The sequence below is a fragment of the Colobus angolensis genome, unplaced genomic scaffold (genome assembly GCF_000951035.1).
Source record: "Colobus angolensis palliatus isolate OR3802 unplaced genomic scaffold, Cang.pa_1.0 Scaffold5, whole genome shotgun sequence".
In the NCBI taxonomy this organism is placed as follows: Eukaryota; Metazoa; Chordata; class Mammalia; order Primates; family Cercopithecidae; genus Colobus; species Colobus angolensis.
This window is the reverse complement of record NW_012118487.1, coordinates 24,491,458-24,501,643: the sequence shown is the minus strand read 5'-3', so window position 1 is coordinate 24,501,643 and position 10,186 is coordinate 24,491,458. Positions and strand designations below refer to the sequence as shown.

At 36.7% G+C, this 10,186-nt stretch overlaps 1 pseudogene across 1 annotated transcript in view; it reads right to left on the bottom strand.

Moving 5' to 3' along the window:
- Positions 1–9,634: 9,634 nt before the first annotated feature.
- LOC105524517 overlaps positions 9,635–10,186 on the bottom strand; it is a 1,430-nt pseudogene continuing 878 nt past the window's right edge. The window contains exon 2 of the transcript XR_001003773.1: positions 9,635–10,178. The product of XR_001003773.1 is annotated as an elongation factor 1-gamma pseudogene (transcript). The remainder of the gene's footprint in view (positions 10,179–10,186) is intronic.

Sequence of the window (10,186 nt, the reverse complement as noted above, 5' to 3'; positions counted from 1 at the left end):
TACAAATATATTTCCATATATTTGTATACCTATATATAATATATTATATAAAAATATATGTAAACATATATACTATATATACCATTTTATGTTTATATACCAATTTTATGTATATATACCATTTCAGCAGTAGACCAAACGTATTTCATTTATCCTTTTTATTTCTTAACCCTAAATATTTACTATACTCAAATTTGATAGCAATAAACATTTCACAGGAGGTTTTCCGCTTAAGCAGACTTTTTAAAACCTGTTCAATATTTTGAGATATAACACAAATACAAAAAAGCATAAAGCATGGTTGAAGAGTGTCATGAAAATTATAAACAGAACACCCAATATGAGAAATAAAATATTGCTACATTCATAGAGGTTTTCTATATCACTGTGTGTCTCTTCCAGATTCTATTCCTCCTTTCTTTCCCACTTGAGAGACAATTGGCTTGATTTTACAGCAACCATTTGCTCTATAGTTTCCCAACTATGTGCACATTCCTAGTAATGTAGTTTAATTTTGCATTTAAAAAAATTAATTTGGGCCGGGCACGGTGGCTCACACCTGGTATCCCAGCACTTTGGGAGGCCGAGGAGGGCGGATCACAAGGTCAGGAGATCGAGACCATCCTAGCTAACACGGTGAAACCCCGTCTCTACTAAAAATACAAAAAATTAGCTGGGCGTGATGATGGGCGCCTGTAGTCCCAGCTACTCGGGAGACTGAGGCAGGAGAATGGCATGAGCCCGGGGGGCGGAGCTTGCAGTGAGCTGAGATAGTGCCACTGCACTCCAGCCTGGGTGACAGAGCAAGACTCCATCTCAAAAGAAACAAACAAACAAACAAAAAACAAAAAACAAACAAAAATATTAATTTGAGTGGATACATACAAAATATATTCTTATATGTTCTGGTTTCATTTATTCAATATCATCTTGGAAGATTTTAGAATACGGCCAGGGTTTATTTGATTTTATTGCTAGAAAAGTTCCAATCTATGAATACATAATATTACTTAATCATTCTACTGTCTTTGGACATTTGGATTGTTTCCAGTTCAGGATAATTAGAAGAAATGATGCTATAGATATTCTTTTACATGTCATATATTCTGGTCCATATAGGAGGAGACTGTATGAGTTTTATTCCAGGGTTTGAAACTGTAGGATGATAAGATATGCATATCTTCAGTTTCACTAGCTAATTCCAAACTGTTTTCCAAAATGGTTGTACCAAATTACACTCCTACTAGCAGTGTGTGCAACTCATACTGTTCCCATTTTTCTCAGTCTTATGGCTCTGTGAGGGTATCATATTACAGTTTTAATGTGCCTTTTCCTGATTACTGATAATGTTAAACACGTGTTATATGTTTCACAACCATTTGAATTTCCTTTTTTCTGAAGTTCTTGTTCAAATATGTTGTCAATTTTTCTACTGGATTTTCTTTCTTTTTCTTTTTGTTTGTTCTAAAGTCTCTATACTAGTCCTTTGTTATTTATTTAACAAACTTTTTGTTCAATTCTGTGACTTGTGTTTTTTCTCTATTGGATGTCTTTTGGTAAAGGAGTTCTTACGTAGTTAAATTTAATAATTTATTTCTTAAATGTGCTTTTTTGTGTCTCATTTAAGAAATATTTTCCTAACCCCAATGTTATGATGATAGTCTTCTACAGTGTCTTCTAAAAGCATTCCAATTTTATATTTTACATGTAACTTGACAGCCCACTTGGAGCTGTTGTTTTTATATGGTCTGAAGCAAGAGAATAATTTTCTTTTTAAATCTAGAACCATTTTTTCGTATAGGTAACTATATTAAGAAGATCACCCCTCACTCATTTTTCTGTAGAGTAACCTCTCCCATAACAATAATGGCAATAATAATAATAGCAATGACAAAAATGATAGCAAATATGGTGCTCATTGTATATAGTCAAATATACTAATTTAATAAAATGTGGCTATTTCTGGGCTCTCTCTTTTGTTCCATTGGTGTATTTGTCTATGTGTTTATTTATTTCAGCACCAATGTTGTTTTAATTGTAATAACTTTGTGATTAAGATGTTTTAAAAATTATAATATTACAACATGTTGAGGATATTATAAGATAGTAAAAAACTAGATATCTCTCTGTTAAGTTTCATAGTTGTTAATGATCAACTTGATGATCAGAATCCATGTAAGATATTTAAATGTAGTTAAATCAATATTTTTTTTTTTTTTTCTTTTTGAGACAGAGTCTCACTCTCTTGCCAGGCTGGAGTGCAGTGGCGCGACCTTGGCTCACTGCAGCCTCCGCCTCCTGGGCTCAAGTGATTCTCCTGCCTCAGCTTTGGGAGTAGCTGGGACTACAGGCTCGGGCCACCATGCCCAGCTAATTTTTGTATTTTTAGTAGAGACGAGGTTTCACCATGTTGGCCAGAATGGTCTCGATCTCTCTTGACCTCGTGATCCACCTGCCTCGGCCTCCCAAAGTGCTGGGGTTTCAGGCATGAACCACCGCACCTGACCAATGACTAATTTTTAAAAGATGATAAATGATTCTTGATGATCCAACTCTAGTTTGAGGAAATAATAGTAATAAAGAAGCAAATGAGGAAGCAGAATATCTAAGCCAGGGGTGCACATTAGAATAAACCGTGGAAGCTTTCAAAGTTCAAATGTTTTACTAGTCTCAAAGAAGTCTAAGATACAAGATAGATGTGTATTTTGAGAAAGCTCCATAGGTGATTCCAATCATTATTCTTGTTGACAATTACTCCAAAGAGTAACTTTCTGACAATGTTAATTTTAAGTGCCAAATCTACCACATGTTAGTTTATGACTTTGAAGATGTTATAGAAATGTTTAGTTTTCTCAGCTCAGCTGGTTTATACCTTAAATGTCAGTTGAATGAACCTGAACTGATACCTGAAAAGGAATGAATGACACCTACCTGAAAGGGTTTATGAAGACTGGCAGGCATCACTAAATCTCTCATCCTCCCTTAATCTGGGTTTTCTGGTCTGTAAAACTGAGCTAATAATTACTTAGTACAAAGAGTGGCCGAAAATATCTAAATAAAGCAAACCATATGGAAGCAGTTAAAGAATTGCAAAATATTATTTAAATATAAGTTATTGGCCGGGCGCGGTGGCTCAAGCCTGTAATCCCAGCACTTTGGGAGGCCGAGACGGGCGGATCACGAGGTCAGGAGATCGAGACCATCCTGGCTAACATGGTGAAACCCCGTCTCTACTAAAAAAAAAAAAAAAAATACAAAAAACTAGTCGGGCGAGGTGGCGGGCGCCTGTAGTCCCAGCTACTCTGGAGGCTGAGGCAGGAGAATGGCGTAAACCCGGGAGGCGGGTTTGCAGTGAGCTGAGATCCGGCCACAGCACTCGAGCCCAGGTGACAGAGCAAGACTCCGTCTCAAAAAAAAAAAAAATAAATAAATAAACATAAGTTATTTTCCTCTAAAGAGCTATCAGGTCAAGCAAAAGCTGGGAGCAAGAGATTGTGAATTATTTAGTACAAGGAATGAATGCAAACTTTCAGGGACTTAGTGTTAGTTTCTATGAGAAACTGAAAATGGAGTCCAGTGCGCCTTCTGAGACACCATCTTCTTGTCAGTGTAGCCATTTGTCAGCTAATATAAATGGCAGCAGGAGATAAGGGCATGTTCTTTTCTTTTCTTTTCTCTTTTCTTTTCTTTTCTATTCTGAGACAAGATGTCACTCTGTCATCCAGGCTAGAGTGCAGTGGCATGATCTGTCCTCACTGCAAACTTCACCTCCCAGGTTCAAGAGATCCTCCCACCTCAGCCTCCTGAGTAGCTAAGACTACATACAGGTAGGTGCATGCTACCATGCCCAGCCAATTTCTTTTTCTTTTTCTTATTTTTATTTTTGGTAAAGATAGGGTTTCACCATGTTGCCCAGGCTGGTCTTGAACTCCTGGGCTCAAGTGATCTGCCTGTCTTGGCCTCCCAAAGTGCTGAGATTACAGGTGTGAGCCACTGAGCCAGGCCATGATATTCCTTTAGCCCTAACACCAAGTCAACCATTCTATTGGTCTCCCCAGTGCAGCTAACTTACAGTGTCTGTCCGCTTGAACTTCACCTAGTTTACTTGGTTATTATTTAGCAAACAAAGTGTCTTGGACAGCAAATTGGAATGAAAAAGACTTGTTGAGCAAAGTTGGGTGCAAGTCAAGATTGTTAGAAAAAATAACCAGCTTCGTACTGACCCAAGAGAGCCTCTTCATTCTGACTAATAAACTGGCATCTGTTTTCAAGGATGATTGTTTGCATAAAAAAGAATTTCTGCTTGAAGAAAATGAAAGCGTACTTGGGTATGACATGTACCTCACCTTCAAATATCTAACTTACACAATAGACACCCGTAATAATACATCTTCCTCAATCAACCTAAATATATGTAACTGGAGTTTCCAGCACTGTCCTAGGTGTTATTCATGTGCCAATAGCTGTATTCAAAGAAGAAATAGTCCTTAAATGATTGAACTTAGAACCAAAAAGCTAAAAAAAACATGATTCTTAAATGTGGTAATTATTTTTCTAGCACTATGAATATTAGCCAACATTTTGTTTACACTTATCTTTGATTAATGTTAGTTCCTTCCTTAGCTAAAATGTTTCTAGTTTTATTGTGTTTAAAAATAACTTTTGATGTGAATGCATAAACTATGTATGACATAGGCAAAGAAAAAACAAGCAAAAGACTAATAATTTTGTTGTATGTTATATGAACTGGAAAGATTAAGGTTCTCTATAATTTTTTCTGTCAGGTAGTTGTAATTCTACCTCATTTTTGAGGTTTGGTTCAGGTGTTTTCAAGAAGCTTCCTTCAGTCCTGTCTGAGCTAAGTACCTCTGAGAACACCTTGAATATACATTTAGGGTTATGTTCAACATATGCTACATTAGAAATGATATGTTTCTGTAAATTTCCCCCATTGAATTTAGTGTCTGTCCAAAGTAAGGACAGTCTCATTTTACTGCCATCATCTTCCACAGAACTTGGTACCAGCTGTTTTATACCTTAAATGTCAGTTGAATGAACCTGAACTGATACTACCTCTTGCTGTAATCCATTCTTCTGCTTCAGATAAACTGAGAGTGAGATGAACATATTCTACAAAATAAAGATGGGATGAGAATTCTTAACTTCATACTTTGCTGTTTTTCCCTTACCGACCCTCCAGCCAAGAATACTGTGTTAAACTGTTCAGAAACCCAGCAAAGCTGGCTGGAAAGAGAACATTATGTCCAAATCTCAGGAAGCATGAAAATGAAATAAAAGAATTTATCTAGAAGTATAAAGTTGGAAGTGTTAAGATGCCTTGGAAGCCAGGAACAATTGAAATATTTTCAAAGCACAAAGTTTGATTTCCTCAAAAGGAAAATATTTGAGTAAGACTTAACTATATTCTAGCTTCTAATATATTAGCTTACTTTATTTTCACCCTGTATTTGGCTGACTTAGTTGCAGACATTCTAGTAATAATGAGATATTGAGAGTATTATCATGGTTATTTAATTATACTTTGTATTTTCTCTCAAGGTGTGACTTTTTAAAGTTTTTATACAGTGCTTAGTCATATTTAGGCACACGTTTTCCCCTAAAGAAATACTCACATAAAAAATTTTCAGAAAAACTTGCACTTTTTTCCAAAATTATTTTGTGTTCTTTATTTAGTGTTAAATATAGGCTAACCACAGTATCTTGAGATTGAATATTTAAAAAATAGACTAGCATTATGGATGTGCTCAAGCGGAAAGCTATGGCTACAATTTCAAAACTTTCATTTGGCTGTCATTGGAAAGGGTAATATTTTAGTTTTCAAGTAGACATGCTTTGGAGTCACCAGATGCGGGATTAAATTCAACTTCTGCAGATAAATAACTGAGGCTTTAGGGATTCTATGTAATCTCTTTGAGATGTACCTTTCTCACCTGTAAAATAATAACACTGTATACATATGGCTTGCTTTGATGTTTTAAATTCTCAGTTGGTAGCTATTCATATACCCTCCATGAAATTGTTTTTGTTTTTATTTTACTATTCACTTGATGTCAAGGGATTTATTTGTCCGTAGGATTTCTTTGTCTGCTTTCAAATTGGATATTTTCTAATTTCCAACCTATTATAGGAAAGATGGATCACTGTCTTCATTTTACTAACTGTCTTGCTAACTGCCATGTTTTCTGTTTCCTTCCACCTCACCACAAACTCCTGGCCTCTGTGATTCCATGCATAGTATAATCATTGAATGTGAATTGCACCTTGCATATAGAGTCTGTTTGGGTAATTTGCTTTCCTCTCCTCTACTTCATTCATATCCATATATATTTATGAACATCATGTTCTCTTTCCAATTGCAAAATGTCCTTTATATGGCCTTTAAATGCATTGTCCATTTTGAAAATTAGGTGCACTTTCCTAGGCAGCTCCTCCATACCCTCCACTCCTTCCAGCCTGACACAGTCTTACATATGTTCAGCTGGACTTGGTTCTCTTTGGCCACAATTTCATCTTCTCCATTTTCCCCAGTCTGTCCTTGTATATGTCACAGAATTCTTCTTACTTTGCTATACCATGCCTTTATATGTTGATTATTTATTTATTTTTGAGACAGAGTCTCACTCTGTGACCCAGGCTGGAATGCAGTGGTGCAATCTAGGCTCACTGCAATCTCCACCTCCTGTGTTCAAGTGAGTGTTGTGCCTTAGACACCCGAGTAGCTGGAATGACAGGCGTATATCACCATGCGTGGCTAATTTTTGTATTTTTAGTAGAGACAGGCTTTCACCATGTTGTCCAAGCTGGTCTCAAACTCCAGACCTCAAGTGATCCGCCTGCCTTGGCCTTCCAAAGTGCCGGCATTATAGCTGTGAGCCACCGCACCCCGCCTTTGTCTTTCTTTTTCAGGACACTTTCTCATATACGATTTGTTGTAGGTAGAACATTTTATCTGCATAGAGTCCCTGACCAGGTCTCCCCTTTCTGTTAACCCAATAGTCTTACAAATTATAAAATTTTGGAGCTGATATCTATCTTAGATGTCATTTAGTTTAATTTCCTCATTTTGCAAATGAGGATGCTGAAGCCTAGAGATGTGCATAACAAACATTGTCTATCCTTTCTTTCTAATTACAATCACTCCTTGAAGGCAAAGACTACATTTTATGCACATCCTCATGTGTCTGCAAAATCTAAATATGCTTTGATATTGAGAAAATAATAACTACTATGAAAGGTCTTGATATAACTGTAGAGTCAAAATATCAAAACACTGTGCCTGTAATGCTTAAAACCAACAGCAGTGAGGACGTAGAACTTTTGCCTCTACCATATTTCTGTTTGTCCCCTGCCATCTGTTAGGCCCTTGGAGAAACTCAATCCTCATAAAGGAGAGTGTGTGTTGTATATGGCAAAAAGACCCTGGGCTCTGAGGCTGGACAGATCTGGATTGAATTCTACTACTTTGCCAGCTTGTGGCCTTGGTTAACTAACTTAACCTCTCTGGGCTTTAACAAGGACCATAAAGCAAACTTGAAGTGAGAATCAGATACAAATTAGAAAGGCATCTACCACATATGTGCTGCGTAACAGTCAGCTATTATTATTAAAGTCTATTTGATATAACTAGGGGAAATGCATGCATAGGATAGATACAACAATCTCCAAACTTGTCTTCCTAAGGGAAATAAGCAGTACAACAAAATGAATGGAACTAGAGAAACTTACTTATTTCATTAATCTTTTGAAGAGCCATAAAATATTAGGGCTCAAGATAAAAATAAAATAAAGGAGGTGGAGTTGGGGGCACAAAGGTGATGCTATGCCAAAACAACAGAAAAATTCAGTTATAGAAAGCACTTTTCTTCTTTTTTATTTTGCTATTTGGACAAAGCAAAAATATTTTGCATGATTGCCTTTACTCATTTTTTTTTACTAGTAGTTTTGTTTATGTGGAGCATAGACAAAAATAAATCAACTATATGATGTCATTCAATTGCTCACTGATATAGAGGTATAGAAGAGAAATCCATGGAATTTGCAGTCACATGGACCTAGGTTCCAATCATCACTTCTTATTTGGAATATTATGAGATAGTATAGAAATAAAAGCATAAAAGCATCTGGCAAAAGAACTTAAGTCAGATACATATTTTACTGCAATTTTCAAAAGATATTTAAATCAACAAATGCTTCTCTTCTGTTTCCTTTGGGAGTGTCAGATGCAAATGCAAAATCTAACATGGATACAAGTCTGTAGATCTGTGACATTGTCTCCAGGGAGTATTTAGTGCATGCCCAGTAAATGCATATGAGGCATGAATACAGCAGCTTTCACTGGAAGTATTGAAGCATTGCACAGAATTTCTTATTAATTTTCTTTTGATCAAGTTTAGGGAAGTTCAGAAAATAAGAGAGGAAATCTGGTACACTCGAAGTGGCACAAGACTTCGAGTCAAACACAGGCAATTCAATTCCTGCTTTGCTTTTTATGAACTCAGTTAGTTTGGAATGCTGTTTAATCTGTCCAAAACTGTTTCCTTATCTTTGAAATTAAGATAGAGAAGTGACTTTACAGATGTTTCATGAGGATCAAATGAGATGACATACATGAAATTTTTGGCACATAGTAGGTGCTCAAATTTTAGTAGTTTTCTGGCCTTCTGTATCTTTTTCTCCCCTGTAGAAATAATTGTGAAAATAAAATTCATTTTTATGATAATTAAAATACCTCTTACATAAGTTTCCCTCCATGGAACTTATATTTTAAAATTAAATTATAAGAGGCAACCCAAAGAACAAGAGAAAATACGTGCAAAGCACATGTCTAATGAAAGACTAGTATCCAAAATATACAAAGAACCCTTAGAACACAAAAATATCAGGAAAAATAACCTTATTAAAAAATGGGCAAAGGACTTTAATGGCTGTTTCTTCAAAGAAGATATATAAATGTTCATTAAGCATGTGAAACTACGCTCGATGACATTAGTCACTAGGGAGATGAAAATTAACATCATGCTGAGGTGATAACCACTTCACACCCACAGGGATGAGCATAATCAAAATGACAGACAATAGTGGAGAAATTGGAACCCTCATGCACTGCTGGTAGGAATGTAAAATGTGCAGCTGCTTTGTAAAACGGTTTGGCAGTTCTTCAAAAATCTAAACATAGAGTTAGCAGACAACCTGGCAATTTCACTTCTAGGTATCTATCCAAGAGAAAGGAAAACATATGTCCACCAAAAAAAAAGTATGTACGAAGGTTCATAGCACCCTTATTCATAATAGCTGAAAAAGTGGCATCAATCCAAATGTCCATAAACGTACGAATGGTTAAACAAAATATGGTGTATCCGTACATAGAAATATTATTTGTAATAAAAAAGGAATGAAATATTGATATGTGTTACCACGTGGATGAACCTTGTGAATATTATGTTAAGCAAAGTGAGGTAAGTTACAAAAGATCACATATTGTATTATTTCATTTATAAGGAAATGTTTAGAATAGGCAAATACACAGAGACGGAAATAGGACTACCAGTTGCCAGGGGGTAGAGGGGAAAAGGAACCAGAAGCCATTGCTAGTGGATATATTATTGTTTGTTAGTTGTTTTTTTTTTTTTTTCAATGTTCAGTTTCCTTTAATGACCCCCATCTCCCTGAAGGGCAGGTGCAGGCAGCCAGGCGATGGCAAGAGATGTTCACTTGAAGATCTTGCCCTGATTGAAGGCTTTGCCCACATGCTGGAAGGCCCCCTCCCAGGAAAAGTACTCTCGAACCAGCGTCTGGGTCTCCTCGCTGCCAGGATCCAGTTTCCGCCATGTGTATGACTCCTAGTCCACCTGCCAATCTGGACTCAGCGGAAAGGCAAGCTCCTGGCCTCGGAAGACCCAGACTCCAGAAATGGAGCTGCTATTGTTGGTTCCAAAGAGGATGATACTGGCGAAGGCATTCTTCCTCAGCTTGTCCAGTCGCTGGAACATTCCAGTGATGAGATTGCAGCTCATGAAGGTCTGAGTGAGTTCTTCAGGGAAGCGATACTCTGAGTACCACAGGGACCAGCCGTCCTTATCAAAGTGTTCCCAGAAATATGGCAGTGCCACAGAGAGTGTGTCCTCATTGGAGTACTTGCGCTTAAATTCATCCAATACAAAGGTAC